General features: G+C 27.5%; 1 protein-coding gene across 1 annotated transcript in view; it reads right to left on the bottom strand.

Annotated features, from left to right (window-relative positions):
* LOC103568320 (uncharacterized) overlaps positions 1 to 23201 on the bottom strand; it is a 35203-nt gene extending 12002 nt beyond the window's left edge. The window contains exon 1 of the mRNA XM_008545150.3: positions 23028 to 23201. The gene's annotated coding sequence lies outside the window, so the exon portion shown is untranslated. The remainder of the gene's footprint in view (positions 1 to 23027) is intronic.
* Positions 23202 to 26622: the final 3421 nt, after the last annotated feature.

The raw sequence follows: 26622 nt of genomic DNA, 5'->3' as shown, positions 1-26622 counted from the left end.
CAATACAATTCAATATCATAGATAATTTTTTTTTTATTAATTTACGACACATTTGAATAGCGGAAATTGTCATCTTGTCTCGTCGACTGTTCGTGCATATCAATTGTCAGCTCGATTTTAAATTACAAATTTTTTTGTTTTTTAAATAATATTTTTTATCCTCTCGCATTCTCGATTATACTTTATTCTCATTCTTTATTTTATATATATGTAAATAGTTTTTTTTTCTCTTGTCATATTCATGTGCATGCACGAACGCTTCGACGGCAGTCATTCATTGCACGGACTTTACGCCCATTTGATTACCCATTTGGGAATTGAATTCGTATATCCGGGCATACGTGATATCCTTCCATATAAAAGTCTCGGAATATCAGTAAAATGTTTTAAGAATTTATATAAATAAATAAATAGAAAAAAATATATATTCACTTAATATAATATTTCTAGAAAAATCATTTGAATAATTTAAATTTATATTCAGCAATAATTTAAAGTCGAATATTTAAAATAATATTTAAATAAAAAAATTGAAATATTTAATTTTAAATTTCATTCAATACGAGAGATATTTAATAGCCTCCTGTATAAACTTTTTTCATAACATTAGTAATGAATATAGTTTAAGTGATGTATTAGTAAGAAGCTGAGTTAGTAAATGGAATAAAAAATAATGAAAGTTATTAAAGTTTTCATCATTTATAATAAATTTAAAAATAACTTTCAACAGGGAGTAATATTATTTTTTATTTAACGGGAAAAGTCTTTATAAGATTTTTCCCGTGCACGTGCAGAAGATTAAAATTGGTAGGAAATGATGGTGGTAGGTAGCCGCACGATTTAGAGGGATGATGGGTATGGGGTTTGGTACATGAAGCATCTTCCTGACTCCGGAAATAAAGATAGCTTGCTATACTCTTTGGCAAAAGGATGAGAGAAGAGATTTTAGAGAATGGAAGCAAAGAGTCGTTGAAAATTCACTGACACAACTATTTTATACACATATACACCATGAGAATATGATTTATCCATGTGGACTCTTGCGATTTTCCTCAGTCTGCTGTGCGTCTGGTTTATATCTCTACGAATTTTGTATTTGTATATATACGCTTGTGCACCCGAGCATCCCTTTACTAGAAAATCTCAGGAGGGATGAAAACGAGCAACGAGACAAGGGATAGGAATATTCAATTATCTGCTTTCGCGAGAAAACCCAGATGAGAATAGAGAAATTGTATAAATTGTAAGTAGGTAACTTTTGATTTTTAAATTAATTTTTTTTTTCGTTTATAAACTCATCAGTTGTGCAAGATTGCAATACTGCATTGTTTCAGATATTGTTCTAATACTTTAATTAGATTATATTTTAATTAAAATATAGAGAAGACAGGGCACAACAAGATATAGAGATTAATTAATTCTTGTGGCTTTTGAGCACTGAATCAAATTTATATGCATCTATTTCGGTCAAATTTGTCATCATTTGTATTAAATTATTCTTTAAGATTTAATAACATATTAAAAAAAAATTAAATTAAAAAATTTTTCATTTCATTGTTTCATTGTAACAATTTTAATTACTGTTATATACTTTCACTTCATTTATATTTAATATATTTATCATTATTTTTTATGAAAATTTGGATCCGAATTCTATGATAAACTTAAAGTAATAAAAGAATTTTCAATTATTCTTTTTTTTAACAAAATTTTTGGGACATTCCGCTGTAGTTACTCTCCCCTGCTATAATTATTTCTTTAATCCAATCCACTTTTATTGAATTAATAAACATAAAAATATTTAACTTTTGTGTCATTTAGAAAATTTTTAATAAAACTTTTTTTTAATTAAAAGGGTTGTAAACTAAATTCCATTTTTGATAAAATAATAACAAATTTTTTATTTGAATTTTTTTATAATTTTTTAAAAATTTCAAGTATAAATAAAATAATGGTGAAATAGGGTGCTTCGTTTCCGGCGAAAGTATTTTTTTTTGTTGCGAATCAAGCAAAATATTGTTTTTTATGCTATAACAAAAATTCATCCCGAGTTTGAGCTCTTAATTCCAATCCTAGGTACTTTCCATTTGATTTCCAAGATTTCCCATTTAAGATACACGTAAATTAAATTACTTTTTTTTTAACTTTCTAATACTCAGCTGCGTTTTATGATATCGACGCGGTTTTGGTCGCAAATTGTAGGGCATTTGTTCTTCAAAAGTGCTAATAGTAACTTAGCTGTAATTCCAGCTGTTTCACTGATGTCCGCTGAGGAAGTCATTTTTCGTATCAAATTGACCTTTATTGGCTTGCAGAACGTAAACCAATGAATGCACATCAAAAATGTTAATGGGAATTTTATAGGAAATTTTATTCCCTTCAAAAAATTTTTAAAAAAAGTGACTTAAAATTGAGTTCGTTTTATTCCTTACGGGGGACCACTAGTGTGACTAACCGAAAAAAAGATGACTTTTGGGAATTTTTTTTTTTTTTTAAACTACGGCATGGAAGGTTTTAATGTTTTAAGGATATATTTTGTGGATATATAATGAATACAAGATAAAATTTTTGGACTAAAAAATTCAAAACTCAGCGAGTTATTCACAATCTCCCAATGCTCCAAAAAAGTCCCCACACTGCTGCAGTGATAGCAACCTTCACAATACCTGAATTCAAAAAAACTAAAAAGTATATTAAGCTAGAAGGTATTTTCCGTACCATGACCCTCAGGCTAAGAAAAAAATTTAAATCTAATAAAATGGCGGAGTTTTAAAAAAAATTTCAAATTTTACACAAAAATGATATAATTTTTGGCCTGCCAAAATTACATTTTAATTCGATCGGAAAACTGAAGGTTCATGGTACGTAGAAACATATATAAAAGAAGCTGCAGTTGGAATCAAATCGATCAAATGATTTGTCTTCGAGATAACTGCAGCAATTTTGCTCTTCCGATGGCTGTAACTCAAAAAACTATATGAGATATGCACTCAAAATTTTATTACATCATTTTTTAAGTTATAGACTATCGAAATATGCAAAAAAGAAATCGATTTTTAAAAATTTCATACTAGTGGCCCTCTTAATGAATTATCTTTCAAATGATATGAATGTTCTAGTTGAGAATATTTGAATAAGTGTAAATATAATTTCTACATGAGTGAATCAGCTGGTACCGAGTAATTGTTAGCAAAACATATCTCATTACTTCGCAATAAAGTTATGCAATATTTATTTTTATGTAAAAATAAAAATATATATTTTTGATTAAAATCTCATAAATATTGAGGAACGAAAATAACAAAATGAATGATGAGCTTCTAGACTATATATGGGAATGTATATTATTTTTAATAATATTTTTTTATAAATGACTTTTTCACGTGAAAATAAAATAACGAGGATTAGATGATTTATTGGAGTGTGAAGAGAAGTAGCGATCATATGTGTTTACTTGTTGGAAAAGACTCGATGAAATGAGTCTCTTGAGACAAGCTAGAGACGTTAGGTATATAGGGATCCGAGTCAACATCATGCAGCTAAACCCTATTTACGAAATAACAAGATGAGATGGGAATGTAGTATAGTATGGTATGGTATAGTATTGAGAAAAAAAAATCCAGTCCAAAGTTAGCACCTCGACTGTGACTCATCCAATCTGAAAATATCTGTACGAGAGAATAAACTCTAGAGAGCTAAGAGACAGCGAGAGGAAAAGATTTCAAATAAATATGTATTTATTTCATAATATTTTTTTATTTACCTTTTACTTTATTTATTACTGTTTATTTATTTTTTTAACTGAAATAAAAATTAATAAAAAGCAAAATAACTGTAGAGCAAGTTGGTAAATTATTTTTATGGAAGAGGTCGCATTTAGTTGAGTAAATATTTAATGAAAGTGAGACATAAACTAATGGGTTGTTTAAAGTGAACACGCAAGTGTGAAAATTTGTGGGTTTTTTTTTTTTAAATTATAAAAGAATAGTTTGGATGAGAAATGAGGTATAAGAATAAAGAGTAGAGTAGAGTAGAATAGAGAGGGTAAAAGTAAAAAAAAATATAAGTGAGCATCCCTGTTGGCAAAATACATATACAAGCAAGCAACCCTCGAGTCACAAACTAAAGGGATGCGCGACACTTTCCTCTTTTTTTCCTTGGCTCTTTAAAATCTAAAGGACAGTCATTATCGTCTACAATCGTGCTTGTATAAGTTAATGGTTAAGCACAGTGACCTATTTTATTTTTAATATTATATAATGTATAATATTTTTAAATTTATTTAAATGGAGAACTTGTGTATACATAGATAGTAAGTAAAGATTATAATCGATCATCAGTTGCTTTTCAAAATTTATCTTGGCAATTTCACATCACTCGGATACAAGAGATATTATACGAGATTTTGGCACATAAGGAGTGTAGATAAGAAAAAGAAATATCGTGTTTAACATTTGGAGCTAAGCCAGGTGTACTATTACTATGGCTTTTATCCAAGATATTCGGGTATGCTATTATATTTTATATGTACTAAGTTAACTATAGTTTTTAACTAGGTTTAGTAATAGCTCTTATTACTGCAGTTACTTCATTGTACACATTTCTATCAATAAAAAACAATTTTTTTTTATTAAAAAAAATAATCCATTGAATATTTGGTATAATTATGCAGTTGGACGATCTCACATCGATGATTAAGTATAAAAAATGATTATACACGGAAAAAAATGATGCTCAAAATTTGAATAGTTTGTAATTTGTAGTTTATTTTTGACTTAAAATTAGTATATTTGTATACTAATATCAAACCAGGATCATTATATATTATAAAATGGCTATTATTTATATTAAAATTTGATACGCATAGAAGAGCAAAATATGTAATTTTGTATATTTAAATTAATATGAAAAAGAATCGATAAATTGGTATCTACATTTATTTATTACTATTCAAATAAACATAGAATAATTTAAAAAATTTACCACTTATTCGATTTATGTATATAATAAATTAATTTGTAATAACGAATAAATAACATTTCATATTAATTTGTAATAAAATTTCATATTAATTTGTAATAACGAATAAATAACATTTCATATTAATTTGTAATAACGAATAAATAACATTTCATATTAATAACTAATCAATAGGATAGAATTTATAAAATAAGAGTAAAAAGTTTTCAGTATTTTTATGAGTAAAGGATCAGTATCTAGTACTCTAATTTTTTATTTTATTATTTACTACTTATTCGATTTATGTATATTGTAAATTAATTTATAATGATGAATAAATGATATTTTAATCTAATAATTCATCAGTGATATCGAATTTATGAAATAAAAGTTTGTATTTTTTGAGATTTTCCGGCTGTAAAAATCAGTATCTAAGATAGCAATTGTTAATTTGACCAATCACTTTTTAATATCCCGTATGAAAATAACATATATGGTCAAAATATATGTAAAAATATATGATAAATATCAGAAAATATATGTGGCCAATTTAACTATATTTTCTGATATATTTTTTTTGATATTAAAAAATATAATATTCATCATACACGAGTCCGTATATGTTTAGTATATATAAAATATATATGTCAATCATATACAAAAAATATATTTTTATCATATATGAAAATATATTTCTTGTCATGTACGAAAACTATATTTTTTTCATACATAAAAATATATATTTTTATTATATACGAGAAATATACTTTGATCATATATAAAAACATATATTAATATTGTGTATGGAAAAAAAAGTTCCTTATTCGTATGACCCACTCCAATTAAATTAGATCTAAATTTTAATATACTCTTTAAATTGCAGATAAAATTTTCAAAATTATTTAATTTGATGCGAATATATGATGTACCCATATACATATACATATATCGAATAAGAAATATGCTAAAATATAACAAAAAAAATATATGGTGCCATATATAATATAAATTATATACTATCATATATTTCATTTCATATAAAAATTTTATATTTTTTGAATATAAAAGGAAATATATCAATACAATTTAATATAATGTAAATATAAATGTATATATAGCTTCATATAAAAAACATATAAGTTACATAAATCGAATACATATATTTACTACTGTATATAATTTTATATTAAATCGGCCAAAATCACTATATGATTTTTTATAACATACAATATACTATATCATATATTTTTTTGTTGCAAACATATATGATTTTATATATTTTAACCATATATTGTTTTTTCATACGGGATATGTATGCCATAAATTAATCAATTTTCACTAATAAAGTCACGTATTTATAGCTAAAAGTAATAGTATTTAGTTATTTTTTGAAATAATTGATAGTAGTTTTTCTAAATCTACAAAAATTAGTAAACTACTTAGCATTAAGTACATAATAGTACTAATTATTGATAACAGATTCCACTTTTTACTATTATTTATTCATTTTTACTATTCTGTTTTTTTCCGTGTAGGTTAACCCCCTTTCTGGGTAAACCTCGTAACTAAATTTTTTTCATAATTCAACTTATGAGTGAAAAAAATTCTTTAGTACTGCTATTGCATAAAAAAAGCTTCAAATTTTAATAATTATAATAGAATGTTCGAGAGACTTTTGAATTTTAATACTTCCATTCACGGGTGTGTAACAGAATAGATGTTTTGACCGATTTCTGAAAAATTATAATTTTGCAGTTACGAGAGTTACCCAGAAAGGGGACGTTATTTTTCGAATGTTTGTAGTAATTGAAATGGATGGATTATTTAATTATTTATCAATTAATTACTTTCAATAATAAATGATTGAATCACATCCCATTAAAATAACATTATTTATTAAAATTTAAATGATAAATGGTAATAAAATAAAAATTAATTATTGAGGAATTATTTAAATGCAACTATTTTAATATTATAATTATCTGATAAAAAATGTTAATTAACTTAAAGTATTGATAAATTTTTTCAAGGAACGTAAAAAATTGAGCCTCTATTTTTGATATTAATTAAAAAAGTATAATTTCATGCATTTTAAAAAATGTATGAAAACTTTAACCGTAACTATAAAGTTTTAATTTATAAAAGTTTAAAAAAATGAGAGAGTTGAAGTGAAAACTTTTTTAGATGAAAATTTTTATAAACTAAAATATACTATGACCTGAAAAAATATTTACGTTAGAATTTGTCACATGGAAATTAACTAATTAATTTTGTTTGAGGCTAATAGAATCTGGATTGTATAAATTACTTGAATTAATAATTTTAAAAAATATTTCTGTCGTAAACAACAAATTATATTAGTAAAAAAAATTTTTATTATTAATGTAAGTTTGCCTAAATTTTTTTTATTATCGTAAACATGCCGAGGGATTTTATTTATTTAGGACAAAGGCTTTACAAGCTCAATATTTTTTATTTCAACAGCTTACGTAATAGGGCGGATCAAAATATAAAAAAAAATTGCTGATAAATTTTAATTTTTTCATGAATCGTGCTAGTACGCTACGTTAAAAATTTACGGAGTGAACGCGGATTAAATCCGGAGTTAATGCGGAGTCAATGTAGTGCAAAAGACTGTTTACGGAGAAAAATATTGGCACGAAATCACTAATTTGTATTATACTATCGATCAAACTTGAAACAGGAAGTGAAGCATCCAAAAAACTATTATACTGCACAGTACTTACTACACACGAAAATACTTATCGATAAGATTTAATAACAATTACTTTCATACATTATAATAATTGGGATGCGACTTAATAATTTTTTATAAGAGCATAATAACTTTTTAAATGCTTTACTTCTTTTTTCAAGTTTGGTCGATAGCATAATAAAAATTGATAGGATTCGAGTCAAAATTTTTCTTTGTATTTATTTATTTAATTCCCTGGGAGTGAAATTTACTCCGAGGGGTAGTTTAATTTAATATTGAAACACCGGTCCGAAGTGAAATTAACTCCTAAAGGAAGTTTATTCTAATATTAAAACTCCGAATCTAAGTAAATTCGGATTCAAATAAAATCTATAATTATTCTGAATTAATTCCCAATTTTTCACAGTATGTAAAAACTAAGAAACGTTTAATCAAATCTTTAATTAAACCCAAAAGACCTAATGCTTTCAATTTATACAAACTGTAATAATATTTTTAGGTTAAAAAATAAAACACCCAGTGACGATCTTTTAAAATAATCGCAGGGTATCAAAGTGGGGTAAACCCTCTATGCCAAACTGAGAATTTATTCTTAGTGAAGTAAATGGCAATCTTGCTATTGTTTCATGTTTAAAAAACTAAGCGGAAAATTCCCGTTGAGTTTTCAGGGCGCCAGAGACACGAGTGATTAAAAATAAAAAAGCGATCTAAAAAAAAAAAAAAAACAATAACAATAATGATAATGATAAAAGTAAAAGATGCAAATGTTTCAATTCAAGTAGAAAAAAAATTAATTGAGGCCACGAGTGCTTTCAATGTTTCAAACAAATAAATTTATGTCAATGTATATAATAAATATATGTATTAAATTGAAATTTATATTTTATAATAAATTATATTTAAATGTATGTATTTATTCTGGTGAGAAAAATCTGGTATTGATATTGTTCCGCCATCGTGTTTTTGTATTTTACATATACAATTCCGGATGTAAATGCCACCGATGCGGAAATCGATGAAACGTCAAAGTGTCTTATATATATATCTATAACGAGAAAACTTATTGATGTGCATTATTTTATATAATATATAATAAATATATAAATATTATATATAACTGGATATAATATAGGGAGAGGGTGTGAACCCAATTGTTGAGTTTTTATATAAGGGGAGGCATTATCACACCCAGGTCTTCTATTAATGTAATGTAATGCTACCTACTTCATTTGCACGTTTCATTTGCCAAAGCTATGGCTACAGTGGTTTGCAGGAGATATTTAGGATATTAATTTTAAGTCTGCTAAAGCTCTTAATGCTTATATTCTACTGCATAATATTACTACCGACAATTATGTAAATTGTATTTAAGCATTTGCATTTGCATTTATTTTTTTTTTCACCACCGAAAGCTTTGCACTTTTTAAATTATTATTGCATAAAATAACAAGGTACTTTGAATATCGTATAATAGTTTATTGTTGTAGTTTATTTTTTATGAAGAAAAATTATGACCAATGAAAATAACTCCATAAATCTGTTGAGAAAAACTGAATGAACAATCTTTTGTCTATCAGACTTTAAAACATGTAATTAAATAAAATTAATTACATTTTTGTAAAACAAAAAAAAAACAACACATATTTTTTAAAGTTTTAAGAATAAAATAGCTTAATTGTTGATAATGGTAAAGAGAGAGCAAGATCGAGTGGTACTTATATTAATTCTCAATTAGTAAGGCTTAGTAGTAGTAAAAACGAGAAAAATAAAGTGAGAGGCAGTGAAGAGGATAAGAGTGAATAAGAGTAAGAGGTAAAAGGAAAATGAGGGATGAATTTGACCCAGGGGTTCACTCCACAATTTTCCTTGACGGTACTTATCCTTTTCAAGTATTTCAGGGAGTCCTTTTCTCTTCTCAACAGAGTGAAGTAGAAATCCCGCATGAATTTATACAAGTCATACATAAATCTATGTGTCTAACAATATTCTAAACTTCACTATTTGTTTCAGTCATTTTCAACAAATTTACGTCATGATTTGTATTATTTGTTTATTTATTATTATTATTTTGTATTATGCTTTGCATTGCACGTGGTCATATTATTGTTATTATATTTTTGGTGTAGATGACTTTTTATTTTAAAATTTTTGGTGTCTTATTTTTGTGATACTGGAAATCATCAGGACATTTAGGAATATAATATACATATATATTCATGAGACAATTAAATAATAAATTTATTAATTTTTTAGAGTAATTCCAATGTTATAATTGAAAGGAACTGATAATTTTTTCTCAGTTCTTTTCTATAACATTGAAATTACTCACAAAAATTGTTATTATTATTATGTATTTTAATATACTAATGATATATATTTAAATTAATCCGTGCTTTCCGATTTTAGATGCTAATTAACACTCTATTGTCTTAAGAGCTGAATAAAGAAACAGAAAAAGATAAAAAAGAGAGAGAAAAATATAAAAGTAAGAACAAGAGATGAAGACGATGAAGGAAGGAGCTCATTACTTCTACCAATTATGGTCTTGAACGAACGAGGAAGAATCAGAAGAGCTTTTTCAATGTCACAAAGGCTACACTGAGACTCGGTTCTGTATTAATAGCGAGTTGAAAGAAAACTAGAACTCAAGAACTATACATCGATAGTGTAAATTTTACTACACATACATACTGATGTAACTAATGAATCATGGCATGTAACAAAAGCACCTAGAAATCAATCAGTCGACTTTTTATGTTTCATCAAAAATTAATATATTTTAAAAAATTATTCAAATTTTTTACGATTCATTCAACAGTTAGAAAAGCATTCATTTCATTTAAAAGTATTTGTTAATTGGCTTATTTAATTACTGACCTAAATTCATATCTTAAATTGTGATCATTCACTTTTTTTTAGAGTTGACAAAGTAATTACAGAAGGTAATAATGCGATAAATCTTCATAATTGAGTTGTATAAAAAAAATAAAAACAATAGTTTAATTAAAACAATAAAGTTAGTAAATCAGTTGTATTATTAATTGGATTCATTAAACATTTAAATTATTTGTAATCTCTGTAATGTCACGAAAATACCATTTGTGACGACAAAAGTACAAAAATAAAATCTTAAATTAGACTATGAGTCACTGTTTTAACAAGCACGGAGAACACAATGTGGTAATTAGAGTAGTGGAAGTAAAAAGTAAAAAAAAAAAGTTAAAAAAAAAAACACTACATTTCATTCAGCTCATTATTAATTTATCTACAATTTTAAAGCCAGATGTTCATAATAAATAAAAAAATTTTTAAAACGGCGCGTTAATAGGATTAAATCAGTTGTAAATCCATAGAAAGTTCACATTCATTTACTCTACCACAATATAAATTTTAAAAAATTTATATATGTGGATAGCGAAGCAAATGAGAGCTTAAAAAAAATTACTCGATTAAATTTTTTTGTTTCATCACATCCTAAAAAAAAACAGCTTGTACTTCAACTATGATAATAAAAATATAAATTAAACAAGTTTTTTGATGCAAACAATTAGTATCAATAAAATTAAGTTACGATGCTAGGTCAGGTATTTTAAATTTTATTTAATATTTCTAAGTACCTATTACTTTAATTTTAGCCTCTTTAATAATGAAATTGAACAAAATTCCATTGTAAGATATATATTTAATTGAAATTTACTTTGATTCTAATAATAACCAAAATCAAAATAAATTTCCAGTTTAGTGTAAAATAAAAATTTTGATTTTTTTTTATCAAAATTTTAGGGTACCGGTTAGATCATTTATTCATCTCTTCATATATTAATATGAAGTAAAAATTGAAAATAAACCATAGTTTGAAATGGTGGTTATTGCAATTTAAATAAAAATTTTTGTTGATAAAATGATTAAAAATTAAATTCGTACATTGGGGGTGAAGGTTACGAATTGCATCAGGGAGTGAAGGGTTGGATTGAGCACCTCTGCAAGTGCCGGGGTTGCGATGGTAGTTGTCATAGCAACCCGGGAGCTGGTATTCCGTAGATTGAAATATCCCGGATCTACAAGTCGTGATGATCGATAAAAATATACGAATAATATAAACCAATAAGTATTTTACAATTGTACATGTTAATTGTTTGTACACAGGCTTTCACATCAAGTACACTCAAATTAAATTTTGCAATCCAATTTTAATGGATAATTGCATTGGAACTTTTTTTTTACTTATGTATACATCTATACAAAATCGATTGGAGATTTGAGATTCAGTAGTAGCTCTAGACATGGTAAGATAGTTCGAGAAAGATGAACTCTTTCAGCGGAGGCTAGAGAATAGAAGACAGCAGTATACTGAAGACTAGACACACTCGTTGGCATGTTGCCCTTGCAAAACTACCTTACGAGAAATACTAAAGGGACATAACAGAGAGGCCAGATGAATTTTTATTCAAGAGGCGACCCGTCCTCTTGAGTACGATCGCTGAAGTTCAGAATGGACGATACTGCGTGTGTACGCGAATGCGCATTAGAACTTCTACATAGCTCTATCTGGATTACTCTTGAATTTTATCTCTTTCTCTCTCTTCCGTAAAAGAGAGATAGAAATGGCAGAGGATATAGAGGAGGCTTTTCTACCCTTCATCTAGGAAGGGTTGGATGCATAATTCCCGGCGAAAATCAACGCCATCACACACTTTGTTTGGAATTAATAGGGATCAGACAGCTGAATATATATAGATACAAATATTCTTATCCTTTTAATGAATTTAATGGAAAATATTTAAAACACTGGCATCAATATTTTAATTATTTTTTATTTAATTCATTGAAATATTCATTTCATTTTTTTTTTTTTTTTTTTTTTTTTTTTTTCATTACAAGCCTGAATATGCAAATGTTTGCATTTGTATTTGTGTAAAGCATAGATGCTTTTGATATTCACGATGAGAGATCCTTTGAGTTGAAATAAACTTAGTTTCAAGCTGAATGAAGTTGTTGGTTCGGAATTGAATCAGCAGACCAGACAAACTATAAGTGAGAGCTTCACAGCTACTTCCAACCACAATTGCAGTTGATTAAAGGATACTCTGACTAAATTCAACAGTATGAATGATGCTTTTATGTATATAATTAATACTTTATTTTTATTTTTTTTCAGTACCATATCAAGGTAATGTAAATAACTGAGGATTAAAATTATTTACACTCGTATTAAAAAAATACGAGAGTATATATTTCATTATATTATCAAAACCGTGGGAAGTATGTGGGGCAAACAGAAGCGATCGAAGATCGCATGGGTAGAATTGCATATAAACGTGTTCCAGTTGAAATTATCCCAGTGTAAAATTGTTCACGTACAATCTTTATACACTTGACTTTTTAATTTTAATCTGCATGCTTACTTTTTATTTTATTTTTTTTTTTCACGCTACGTTTATTATTATACGCCCTATTATTATTATTAAAATGATATTGGATAATAAATATATTTACATGCGAAAATACGTTTTGAGTTTTTTGTTTTTTATATTTCAAGTTCAGAATGACTTCAAGTACTCAGTGAAATTCATTCTTTTGATATTTTAAAATTTATTCTTCTTCACTCGAGTCCTTATTTTTTGTTTTTCTTATTTCTTTTTTTTATCTCCTCGAGACAAGGTCGGTAACTATATAATATTCAGCCGCCTCTGCGTTGGAAAATTTTTACTTGCTTTTACTACTGTCCTCAAGACTGAATTAGATGATGGTGAGTCATTGAAACGAGAAATTGAAGAAGACGAAGAAGAAGATGGAAGAAATAAAATAAAAAAACATAAGACTAGACGAGTAGGAGGAAAGGTTGAGAAGGGGGATGAGAAAACGGAAAGAGGTGGGTCTTGCTAAGGGACAACAAGGAAAGAGAGTAAATCTAAGAAGTTGAGATCTATCCAACTTCTGAAGACGGCAAAGTGTCCCATGGGTAGTCCGATTCACTAGCTAGGACCAATTCAATTTTTAAGAATTTGCTTTCTTAGCCATACTTTCAATTTAATCTTTTTTTGCTATTCTTTGTAAACTTTTTTTCTCCCCCAAACCACAAAAATTGAGAATTTTTTTTGTACTCTCCGATCCATTTTTTTTCCCTCTTAATCAAAGTAAAGTATGCATGGCACGAATGCAATTTTGCCAAGGCTTCTAGGTTTTGTTGGTACGTCAACATTTCCATTTTTCCTACATCTCCCTCACCTTTGCTCCCTATTTCATTTTGGCAGCTGGCCATTGACTATTCTCCCTTCACAAATAAATTCGTTATCTTCCATTACATTTCCTCATTATTCTCATAAATGGAATACCCACAAATTGCTAAAAAATTTTTTTTTCAATAATTATCTGTGTGTAGATGTAAAAAAAAAAAAAACAGCAAAAAATATTCATTGAGTAAATTATTCAATCATAAAAGTACACGATTTTACTTGCGCAGTCCAGCGGTTTCTTTTCACCCCCAACTTGCAGACACATCTTTTCATCCAATTGAGCTGAAAGAGTGTAGTAGATACATGCGTTATTCTTCCAGGCAACCAAGCAAGAAAACCCAGTAGATGGAAACTCTTTCATAGACTTTTATCCTCTGGCTACTCGTTAGTTGTCATCATAATCTTTTTTTTATTTTTTATTTTTCTGGTTTATGTCTACGTCTATTTAATTTATACGCCCAATGAGCAGACGTATTGGAAAATATACAATATACTACATCATACTGTTTTATTCGAAATTATTTGTGTATCCGTATAAACTAGAGTGAAAAACATAATAATAAAAACAAAAGGAAAATAATAGAGAATGTTTTTTCATTGTTATGACATACTTGTATGTTCATCCAACTGAATTCAAATGTCTACAATTTTCCCGGTTAAAAAAAGAAATGCGTATTTCGCCTTTTTTTTTTTTTGTTTTCAAGCGATTATCGGATATTGCTGGAGTGGTGGAAAATTCGTATGAAATAAAAAGAAAAAATTAGACTACAAAAAATGAGATGACATTATCGTGAATTCTCACTATCAGTTTTTGGAGCTACGTTTATCAAAAGCTCGTCCCGGTAAACCGTACTACAGGATTCGAATAGAAAGGTCGATTTATCACTAGTTTTAGTCTATCTCTATTTCTCTCTCTAACATTATTCGTTCTCTTTTCTCGGTACTTCCGTTAAAGCCTGAATGCTACGGGCAAAATATTTATCACTCTGAGAGAGTATTGTTTCTACTTCAATAGTCCGGATACTCCAGGCCGTTGTATAATTACAAATCTTTTCAATTTATTGGAATACTTTTTCTCCGTATACTTTTATGCTATTTATTTTTGTTGTTTTGTCTGAACTCTTACAAACATTTATTTAAAAACTTAAAGATTTGCTGCCCTTATTGAAAAACTTTTTTTAAAACTACTGAGTACGACTTCAAAGTTAAAAATCTTACGGTGATTAAAAGTTGGACGTAAAATTCATAAAGACTAGGGCAGACTTTAAAGTTTAATTTACATTAATTAAGTTATGAGCGATAATCTTTTAAGTAAATAAATTATTTGTTCTTCATACTATTGCTACTTCAAATGTAAAGTGAGTTTAAACTTTAAAGGACACATCTATTTTAAAGGAATAAAAAATTAATACAATCGATTTACACCTTTGCGATTTATTCGATTGGTCTAATTCCGTCGTTTGATTTAGCAGCAGTTAATTTAGTAGTGGTTAATATTTACTCAATTATCGGCGTCAGTTTTATTTTTAGTTGAACCCAAAAGATGCATCATACAAGTCTAATTCTAGCTGGTTCATGTATCAATGGACTATTTAATTCCCTTCTATCATTATAAATTAAAAATAATTTTTTTTTCGTTTTACTGCCGTTAGAAAACTTGAATTAAATATTTACTTTTTTTATTTACAGTCAAGTTGAATGACAAGAAAAAAAAACACATTTATTTTTATATTCCCTCACTATAAAAACTAAAAACTGTGATTACATTCAACATTTTAAATGATCTATGAAATGAAAAGAAAATAAAAAAAAAATTGATTTAAAGAAGCTTCAATGAAAGTACCAAAGTTGATCATTAAAACTTGAAATGGCAAAAAGAGACCATAGTAAGTTAAGTTAAGCGTCTCGCAGCGTAAGTCTGACCTAAATATATTTTTTATCCCTTTTGAATGTCTTTTTTTCATCATCTTCTAAACATATTATAAATTCATCGTATAAACGAGGTGTAGACATAGATTAATGACTAACTATCTTTTTTTATCACATCAGTTATAAAATTCAAAAATACATATTTGAATTAAATTATAAATAAAAATAATTCAAGTGAGTTTGTTATTTTGATTGTAAGTGCGTGAATCATTTGTGATAAAAAATAAACTAATCCAATTTTCTTTTATTGCAGATCCGCAAATTTGGATAGGTAGATAATGTGGTTAAGGATATGTTGAGATTGGTCCAATCCATTTTATGTAATAGGTGGTATACCTTCTAACACACATAAGAAAAAATACGTATCAGATCTATAGTCAACTTTCAAAGCTATCTCTAGAGACTGTCGAATTTCTTTCGGGATTAAATGGGATCCGGAAGCTAAACCTGAAGAATCGACAGAAATATTTTTTGGCACTTTCATTCTTTTTTACATTTGATCGTATCCAAATCTCAACTACATCCACACTTTGACACACCCACACACTCACACACACATACAAACTTGACTTTTTTTTTATTTCCTACACACATTACTTGATAATTTTGACTATTCTGATATCGTACGACAAAAAAAATTTTTCTCTTCCTTTCATAATTCTTGGAGATACGCCAAAGCGATCGAAGCATTTTTACGAGCACGTACGATTTATTTCTATGATTTTTGCGATCCTATTTGAACGAGTTGTCCATAAAAATATATAAAGACATTTACAAAAAGAAAATGAATAAAGATAAAATTTTTTTTTTAACCCTGATACATTATAAATTACTTATTTAATTAAATGTATGTATAGATTTTATCAAATAATTTCTCCTTTCGTTTGCTTGCATTGTCAGTTAATCAAGTCTGGCCCAGAAGGGAGTGTCTAGGTCGACACACGTGTATGACAATCAACAGTATGAGTAAATTTAAAAGGCAAACATAAAATAACAATACAAACCTCGTCTCAATATTTTCTTTCTTCGTTTTAGGTATATACTAGTTTCAGGTACAGGTATGTCCATCAATTCCTTTCAGTCTTTTGAATAATACCCAAGAAAAATAAACTGGAAGCTCATTCTTTGACACTGATAACAAAAAGAGCTTATACTTGTGCTCAAGTTGTTTTTTTATGGAAATTTTTTTACTTGTCATCTTTAATTTGATTAAATATGATTCAAAAATTCGAAACTATTTATTTATATACTATGACTTTTATAGATGAAGAAATTTTATGACAGTAAAATCAAAATGATTCTAAACTTAGCAGGCAATTAAAAATTTTTGAATTTTTTTTATTAACAATTGAATTTTTTAAAAACTTAAACATTAAAAATATGCAAGCGTAGAAAATTTTAAAAACTATAGGTGCAATTTTTTGAATTATTTTTATTTTTAAATTTACCGCTTTTAAAAAAATCCAAAAATTATTAGACGTCAGCTAATTTCAGTATCATAAATTAGAAGACAACTGACAAGTTTTTTATTTTTGAATAAACAAACTCGATATTTGTAACTAAAAATAGACACCAATGGATTTTCAAAATTTTACCGCGCATTTTTTAAAATAATTTATTTTAATAATATTTAATTTTGTTCTAAAAATAAAAATTCTGTCAGTTATCTACTTCTTCAGAATTACTAAACTTTCAAACAACACAAATATAACCTAATCCAAGATATCGATTACTGCAGTAATCGAGTTATCGATACATCGAGAAAAGCGCATGCGTGCCCTTAGTTTTTTTTTAAATAACGAATAAAAAAATGGCGTTGTCTATAAGATTCATGGCCGTTAATTGTCGCAGTTCATTCAGAAGATTCTATAAATCAATTATCATAAACTTTTTCGACAGAACTGACAAAACTCAAACTAATAAATCAAATTTTAAATTCATATAACAATATAAGCGATTGAAATCAGACTTCAAGCTAAATTTATCGACGTTTATTGATGTACGTTTCCAACGCCAATAATTATTTGAGGTTGTTTTTTTAAATTTTTTTTCCAACATAACTAGAAAATAATAAATTTATTCATTTCCCCGCAGGAACGTATGAATTAAATTTATTTTAGTAGATTTAATGATAATTAAATACAAGCACTAAAATATCGTTTGTTGCGACAAGTAATTATTTCTACAAGAAAAAAAAAGCTTTAAATAATTGTGTTTAATTGCAATTTTAATGAATTAATTAAAAATCTAAATGTCAAGAAGTTGAAATACAGTAAAGAATAATTTTTTTTAATTAAAAGCGTAAACGTGTTAAGAAAATAATTCAAGGCTTTCAACAATGGAATGCAAATTAATTGAAATGAACAAAAAGGTGATTGCAGTAATGTTGTAAGTAATTTATGTTTTTCCTTTTTCACAACAATACATGCAGGTTCTTTATTTTTTTTTTTAATACTTGACTAAAACATTTATCAAGATTAATTGACTTGGTTTTTAAAGTCCGTATTTTTTTTCTTGAATATTCAATACGACGAGTAAATTTAAATTTGCTCTCCTTAATTGCAAGTTTATGGAAAATTATTATAGAGTTACGTCAATGATAATTATTTATCTTGAGCTTATTTTGTAATAATTATAATATCGACATTTTAAATCGATTATTTGTTTTATAATAACGAGCGACCTACAGTCACAACATGACTGCCCGAATTTTACTGCCAAATTTATTAAATATGATTTGAATTCAACTGTTTATTAAAATCTGCTTTAAAATTGACTCTAGAATCTTTTGTTTATTTTTATTATCATTGAAATTTAATAAGACAAATCTCGTCATTAACTTGCAAGCTTATTGATTTCGATGATTGTGTAATCATGGGATTTTTAAAAAAAATCTACACACGGTCAATTCGTTTTTATTAGTCGTCTAATCTACTTTTTTTTCATTGACACCAAATTAAATTTATTTAATTATTATTATCATAGAAGACATAACAGACACAGTGACAGAATAATTAAAATATTTATTTATATAAAGAAAATAAATACGATCGTGTTTTTTTCTCCGCGTAATTTAAATGTAATTCGAATAATATAAATACATTTATGTCGATACTTGGCAATAAAAAAGAGTTTAGATCATGAAAAAGCACAAATTTAAGTCATGACCTTTCTAACGATACCAAATTTAATAGCATTAACTAATTCTATCATATAGATATGGCTGAAGCATAATTTTGCACGACTCATGATGCGAAGCATCTGAGTGTGCTTCACGGTCGAAAAATTTTTTTTATTCTCTTAATAATATAGATGACTGCTTAATTTGTTGATGAGTTTATAATTTGCGTAAGCAAAAAATTTATTTTAAAATATTATAATTATTACCTCAATTTAATAAGATCGTCAGTACTTTGAGGATATCGTATTACGTAATGATATTATAATATATAAAAGAGAGTATAAAGTATAAATTTAAATTGAGATAATATCCGATAACCAGTTTGGAGAGAAGAGTCTTAGCTTAAGGCAATTTTCATTGATTGCCGAGATTGGTTCATTGATTGTCTGGTCAATTATTACATTCGGACCATTAACGTCACCCGAGTACCCGAGTGCCAGACATAATAGCTATAATTACATAATTTATCAACTGCAAGGTGGTCGTAAAAAAGAAAGGGTGTAGCGGGAGTCACTTACAAAATCATGTATCCATGAAATGATAAACGATATCTAGAATATCTTACTCTGCGTGTTTTTATATCGCAGTTTATTGATTACCGTAGTGCATTAAATTATTTTTTCATGCACGAATTTACGGATATATGATATCTACGATAAATAAAGTGTTTTTTACTATTCTATTTACGAAATTGAATTGCAAATGATGATAATATCAATAACTTGGGATAATAATTATATAATATCAATGAACATAATTTAATGATAGAGGTTTATGAATACATGTTGAAGAGAAACATTATAATGCTCATGTTTTCAGTACATAAAAATATATCATTCTAACCAACGAATGTTAATAATAATATGCATAAGTCTAACGTAAAATCCATTGAAATTCTCATACATAAATAAAGACTTGAGGTAAGGTTGTTGAGCATTTTTCTTTCTGCAGACAACCAAAATGTCCAAGTGTCTTGTAAAATAAAACAGGAAAATAATTCAGTACTTACGGGTGGGGCACGCCCGAGGGATGAAATGTAGTAGTAGAAAGTAAGCACAGAGTATAGGGATGGGATAGAATGGAATTTTGCGACAACTCAGCATCAGTAAAAAGAGAAAATGTTATACATATATTATACATGTAACAAGAAAAAAAAATTCTTTATGCATACGGCAATGAACGAATATATAGATATATCACAATAATGTTTGAAACTAACTTCTACCCCTTCTTTCTTCATCTGGCCCTATAGTTGAGAAATCTAGGAAGTTAAAGTACGTCGGGAATTACTAAGCCTCTCTTATACGTCTGCAGACGAGAGAAAGCATATTATATAGTGATGTATACATATATAAATATATAATATAGCCTATACATTTACATGTGACCCTTCTTTCGGTCGTTCTCAAAGTCCCGCAATGCACGCGAACCGCGCGCATCTTTACTGCCGCTAAGCGAATTGCGTGTTAAGGTACTGAACTATCCAAATGTGCGTTTGTAGGGATAAATTTCACCCTTGACGAACCCTCAACCGACTGCACCATGACTTCGACCCCTTTTGTCAACCATGAAGAGGTGGGATGAACAGAAAATGACATTGCATTGCTCGTGAATAGGGTGTAGGGTATAGGAATTCCTTTTTTTTTCTTACAAAGGGGTGAATTTTGCCACAGTCTTTTCGAATGACGGAATTGGCTGGAAATTATGAGGGGTAAGCTTGGTATATTTTGTCCTCAAAAAAGCCATGTGTTTACCTACATATTCACCAGTGAAATTTAATTAAAACTATTTAAATATCGACGAACAAATTTAACGATTATCGCACTTATGAGTTTGATAACTTTTTTTATTGGCTTCAATTATTTTTTAATAACTAGTTTTTAAAAAGTATCTTAAATTGCTTTCATTTTTTAATAAATAATGAGATATACTTTGATGATTCTACTTAGGTGTTAAAAGTTTTATCGAATAGTATTATCTAAAGAATAATCTCTTCAAAGGACACGTTTCTTAATTAAAAGTTTAATTTGTATTATTATTATTACAAATTCATTTCACAGCTCAAAAGATGTCTTATATATTTTTTATCACAGTTTTACTGATATTTAAAAATCTTATTTTTAAATAAACTTTCGATTAATGATTGATTAAGATGAAAATACTGTCATTTAATATTTTTATTCCTCGATAATAATCCGAATAATCGGCTCAAGTAAATAATTTATCTCTTTGTATCTGGTAGAGGGTTCTTGGGCTTCCGACTTTTTCATCACGACAACACGATTCGCGTAAATGATTGTGGGGTAAACTAAAGTGCTCTTGATCACACCCTCCATCGGCAGATCTTTGCTCATATATATACATAAATGTATATATACCATCACAGACATATGACGATACGAGATCTGAATACCTATACCTATTACATTTTTACTATGACGCAAGTATAGTAAACTATTATACGAGTTGTAAAACTCGTCGTTCTGTTTAAAATTTTTTTTAAATTTCTCAGCAAACTATTCTTTGTAAAAAGTATTACTTGAACAGATTTTATATTTCGATTACGTCTGACATGATTAATCGAGTTGAAATTTCCTTCCTTTTTTTTTTATTTTTTGTAATAACACAATCATTTTTCTTTTCTTTCAATACGTTACGGTGTTCACAAACAACAAAGAGACATCGTCAAAGTATTTTGTCTTGATAAAGTTTTTTTTTTTATAACAAACTGTCACTAAAGTTGTTTTTATGTATTCTCGTAGTGTAATAATAGAAAAGGTTACTCTCATAAGATTATGTAATATTTAAAAAAAAATCGTTGGGTAGCTCGCTTTTCAGAGCTTTTATTAACCCCTTAGCCTCTACACCCACTAAGGATTTTCGTTTTTACTTCTCTTGTTCTCATTTCTCATATAAAAGCACTCAGAAGATCGAAGGAGGCGCAGTCGCTCTCCACTGTTGAGTAAGACCAAGAATAAGACTTATGAAAGTACATACATATATGTACTTTCTTTACTGTTTAAATATTACGTTATGGTGATTTCCCTTGCTGAAGCTAATTTTTGTATTTACATTTCTCATTTATAAAGGAAAAGATTTTTATAAAATAAAACAATAATATTTTATTACGGAATTGATAAAAATTGCAATAAATGTTTTTTGTATAAAAATGAATAATATTTACAATATTCATTTACAAAAGTAAATATTGTTTTAAAATATAAATACTCCGTTGCTAAATATCATATTGTGGAGTATAAATTTTGTTTTTTATAACGTTAATCGGCATGCCATAAGTATGACACGATAAAACCCATCCCTAACCCTTCGCCCTCAGATGCGGTCCTTCAGATTTTACGTCACCCTTCTCAATTGCAATTTTGTGCTCCGTAAATCTCATGGGTAAAGTACGCACAACGGCTGACAGTGTGAAATGACATCGTTATTCATAATTTGTGGGTCTATGTAACTAATCAAAAATTTGACTTACACTCCGTTTAAAAAATAACACATTAATAACACGTTAATTTTTAGCATCAATTGTCTCATATCTCTATCAAATAATTTGCAATAGGATAAACATAAAAATCTATAATTCGTTGTTTCAACTCTTTGGAGTTAAAAAAAATTTTTACGAAAATTTCAAGTTATTGTGACTTGAAATATTTTATTTTAGCCTTGAAACATTATTTTTTTAAGTGACATATGAATTTATTTATGTACACACTTTACACATAACGTGGGATGTAAATTTGGAGCTTGTCACTGCTTGTACTAGTATGAAAAGTGACTCGAAAAAATATTATTTTTCTTTCTGTATACAAAAGGTGTCAAGTGTCAACGAGTATGCTTTTAAAAATTGTCACAGAAAATATTTAAATTTATTTTTTCAATAATTTTATTACTTTATCGGATGAAAAAAGTAAAATTTTGTGTCATATATCTCTAAAAACAAGATTACAAATCATATAATTTTATAAAATATTTAAATTTAAGTTTTGTTTACCTTCTCCATCGTACGTCATTCTCCATTGAATTAATTCACTTGAATTATTTTCACTTGAATGACACTCAAATTAAATTTACAAATATAGTACAACAATTAAAGTGTTAATCGAGTTTGAATAAAGTAGTTATAATATTTGAATTACATTTAAAAACGACGAATAAACCGCGATACTTTCACGACGAGAGCTGTCACGAGACTGCAAACCGGCGGCACGCTCTAGGGAGCTCTTCAACCTGTCAGGGCCGTATATAAAGCATGAAAATCCACGACAGAATGGTTAGGTGGCGCTAGAGTTTCACAAATCCAACCCCTTTGCTTTTTACCACCCTTAAAATACGGAGTATAAGTTACATAATTTGGATGTTTACTTGAGCAATAATTTTTTTTTCTTTTCATCACAGAAAATTTATTATGAGTAAACTTTTTTATTTCAATAAAATTTTTTCGTTATTTCTAAAGCTGAAAGCAGTGAGGGGATTAGATCCGATCGCTTCCGATTTTATGGTATTTCCGAGGGTCGAGCTTTATGATTATGCAGTCCCACCCTCAATATTCTATTGGGTAAAGTGATTGTAAATATTAGGAATAAACGATGTGTACTTAGCTTTCTCTTGTCAATACACGTTCAAAGTACTAAATAAATAATTTAGTTTTGCAAATAATATTCATCTATTAACGTAATTATTCAATAAACTTTTTTTGTTTTTTTCTTCATATCGTTATTAACATAATTTCAAAAATCTTAACTGTTATAGTTTTTTAACCATTCGTCTTTTTAAATTATAATAAATTTCATTTTAACATTAATTAACAGAGGGTTATAATTTTTTACATAAATTTACTAAGTAAAAAAAATGTATGAACATTTTTATCATAAGATTGATGTTGTTTTTTTGTATTTGTATATTTTTTTTTAAAATTGATGAATTGAGAGTCGAAAGTATTAGTATAGTTAAAAGCAATATAATTGCAGCTTTCGTAAAGCAACTCAGCACTTTTTCTATTCTTCTGCTGTCTCGATATTGGAATTGAGCCAAGACAAATATCAATTTTACGTCATCCTGAAAATTACTACTTCGTTCGTTTAGGTTCTCAGTAGTCTGCCAAATTGAACATCTTATCCATTTTATCGATATTCAAACTACTAAATGGAAAATCCTTATCGGTCAATAGCTTTTTATCACAATTTTTATTTTATTTTAGAATGTAACTTTTAACAACTACTTTCAATAATGTTATATTTATTATATTTAATAAAACTGTTGTGTATATATATATATGTATACTTAATACACGTCAATAAGAATTTATCATTAGAGGAACGAACAATTTTCTTTTGTTCAACAGAACGTCCGAGCGATGAAAATTTAACGGCATCGTAATTCAAACAATCACGATAAAGCCCGGGGGTGTTCTATCATAATCATAAAATCTACTGTCCATCATCTATTCTTTATCCAATCTCTGATACACACACGCCAAGATAATATTTACTTGAAAAATGTTGCCAGTCACTTAAAACGAAATTTAAAAATGATCGCAATACGTAGCTTTTATTTTTAGCGTTTGTTCTTGATGAAAAGTTTTCAAAGTGAAAGACTTAGTGTTAGTGAGTCTTTGCATTAAAAGTTAATTTATATTTTAATATTATCTGATTTAAATTAGAATAGTGTTATTACTATTACTTAAGCCATGATATTTATGATTTAAGTATTTTTTGAATATAAATTTATCGATAAAAGTAGCATAAGCTATAATATTTGATAATGATATAGCTTTGATTAATTTGATTATCATCAAGTCAGTAACCAAGAACAATAATTTAGTCTAGCTATAATAGTTTCAGCAGCTATTAAATTTACTAATATTCAATATAACGTCAGTTTCATTGAGTGTATATCAATAATCGATGTTATTAATATAAAACTGTTTTCTTGAAACTGAATAATTTTAAGATACCTTAATCTTATTCTTTTCTGTCAAAAATCTTTGGCAGATTATTAATTTACATGAAACAGATGTTACTTGCTCATTGTCATTCCAACTAAATGGCAAAAAGTATAAATTTTAATCATTTTTTCGAAATTTGCCATTTGGGTAAGTGACAAATTAATATTAAGACGCGTTTTCATTTGTTTCTCTATTCGCACTCAACTGGATAAACGGTACTATCTCTGTTGCACTTGTACATTAAATGGAAACTTTGTCCAAGCTTTTCTCGTAAACAAATGGAAGTTATCAAAAAATTGAAGTGCACTTCGCTAGTTCATAGAGTAAAGCATCGGGTCTGTGTCTTTATTTTGCGTTTATAGCTTTTATTTCAGAGAAAAGCTGGGACAAAATTATCTGAAAACCGTTCTTAATGCAACGTTAATCCAATTGAAAAAATCACATTTACTTCAATTAAGCTGTAAAATGTATAGTTTTTATAAAAAAGACAAAAATGAAAGTTCACATGCTGAAACTTTCAAATTTACATTTCGTAATGAATTTATTGCTCTTCAAACTAGATTATTGAAAAGAAAAAAAAATAAATACCACTAACTGAAAATGTAAAATTGACATTTTATAGTTTCAATATCGTTATTTCGAGAACCAAGTATTAAAAATTTTCACGTAAAACCTGCTAAAAAAAACTGTAAATTTTAAAACATATTGAATGATACTTTAATGATTTTCATGAAATATTACAGTATGCGTTAGTAAATTTATTACATTGTAAAAATGTAATGTTTCATACTTAAAATGTAAAATTTACTGCACGACACAAAACTGCAACTTTTACAGTTTCATTCCCGAAGTGCTACGTTACTATTTGAAAATTTAATAATTACCGATCGAATAGCAATTATTACAGTTTTTTCTTTTCGTGCACATGCCCGTTGTTTAGCATTTTTTTTGTGTTATTGAAATTAAATCTTTCTTGTCAAAGCTTTTATGAATTAACAGAAATGTTTTGCCTGCGAAATAATAGACTAATGAAATTTTTTCATGCATTGGATGTTTCGAATCATGCTTAATATAATGTCCAGATAAATTTGGGTTTTGGCACCAATTTTCATTAAGTATAAATGCAACAACACCATGAGCATATTTATCTTGTCATACAAAAGGAATCGTATATTAGGATTTTTTACATTGAATCAGAGTGAAAAATTAATATATAATCATTACAATTTAAATACCTCTTGTAAATTTCGTATCCAAGTTTTCTATTCTCATAGTGCTCTAGATTACTTTCACTTCATCAAATCCACGAGTTCATTGCCGTCGTTAAAAATTGCTGCATCAATAGTTCTTTCTTCAAGTTCAAAGTAATATTATGATGATTATTATCCATTATGATGATGTTCTTATCCACGAAGATTCGTTAGTATATTTTCCGGTTAATTGATTTGTAGAGCATGAGAGCTTGAGTATGTATTACCTGTCTGCGGTATATATTCATGAATTACTACTACATTGTTAAATACATTTATAAAGATATAGTACTCATAAAAAAAGAGAAAGAATAACTACATAAATGATGCACATATAACTTTTTAGTCTTGTTGTCTTTTACTGACTGAACTGCCACCCTCATCGTTACAAT

This window comes from Microplitis demolitor, chromosome 4 (assembly GCF_026212275.2).
Source record: "Microplitis demolitor isolate Queensland-Clemson2020A chromosome 4, iyMicDemo2.1a, whole genome shotgun sequence".
Classification (NCBI taxonomy): domain Eukaryota; kingdom Metazoa; phylum Arthropoda; class Insecta; order Hymenoptera; family Braconidae; genus Microplitis; species Microplitis demolitor.
This window is presented reverse-complemented; position numbering and strand designations above follow the sequence as displayed.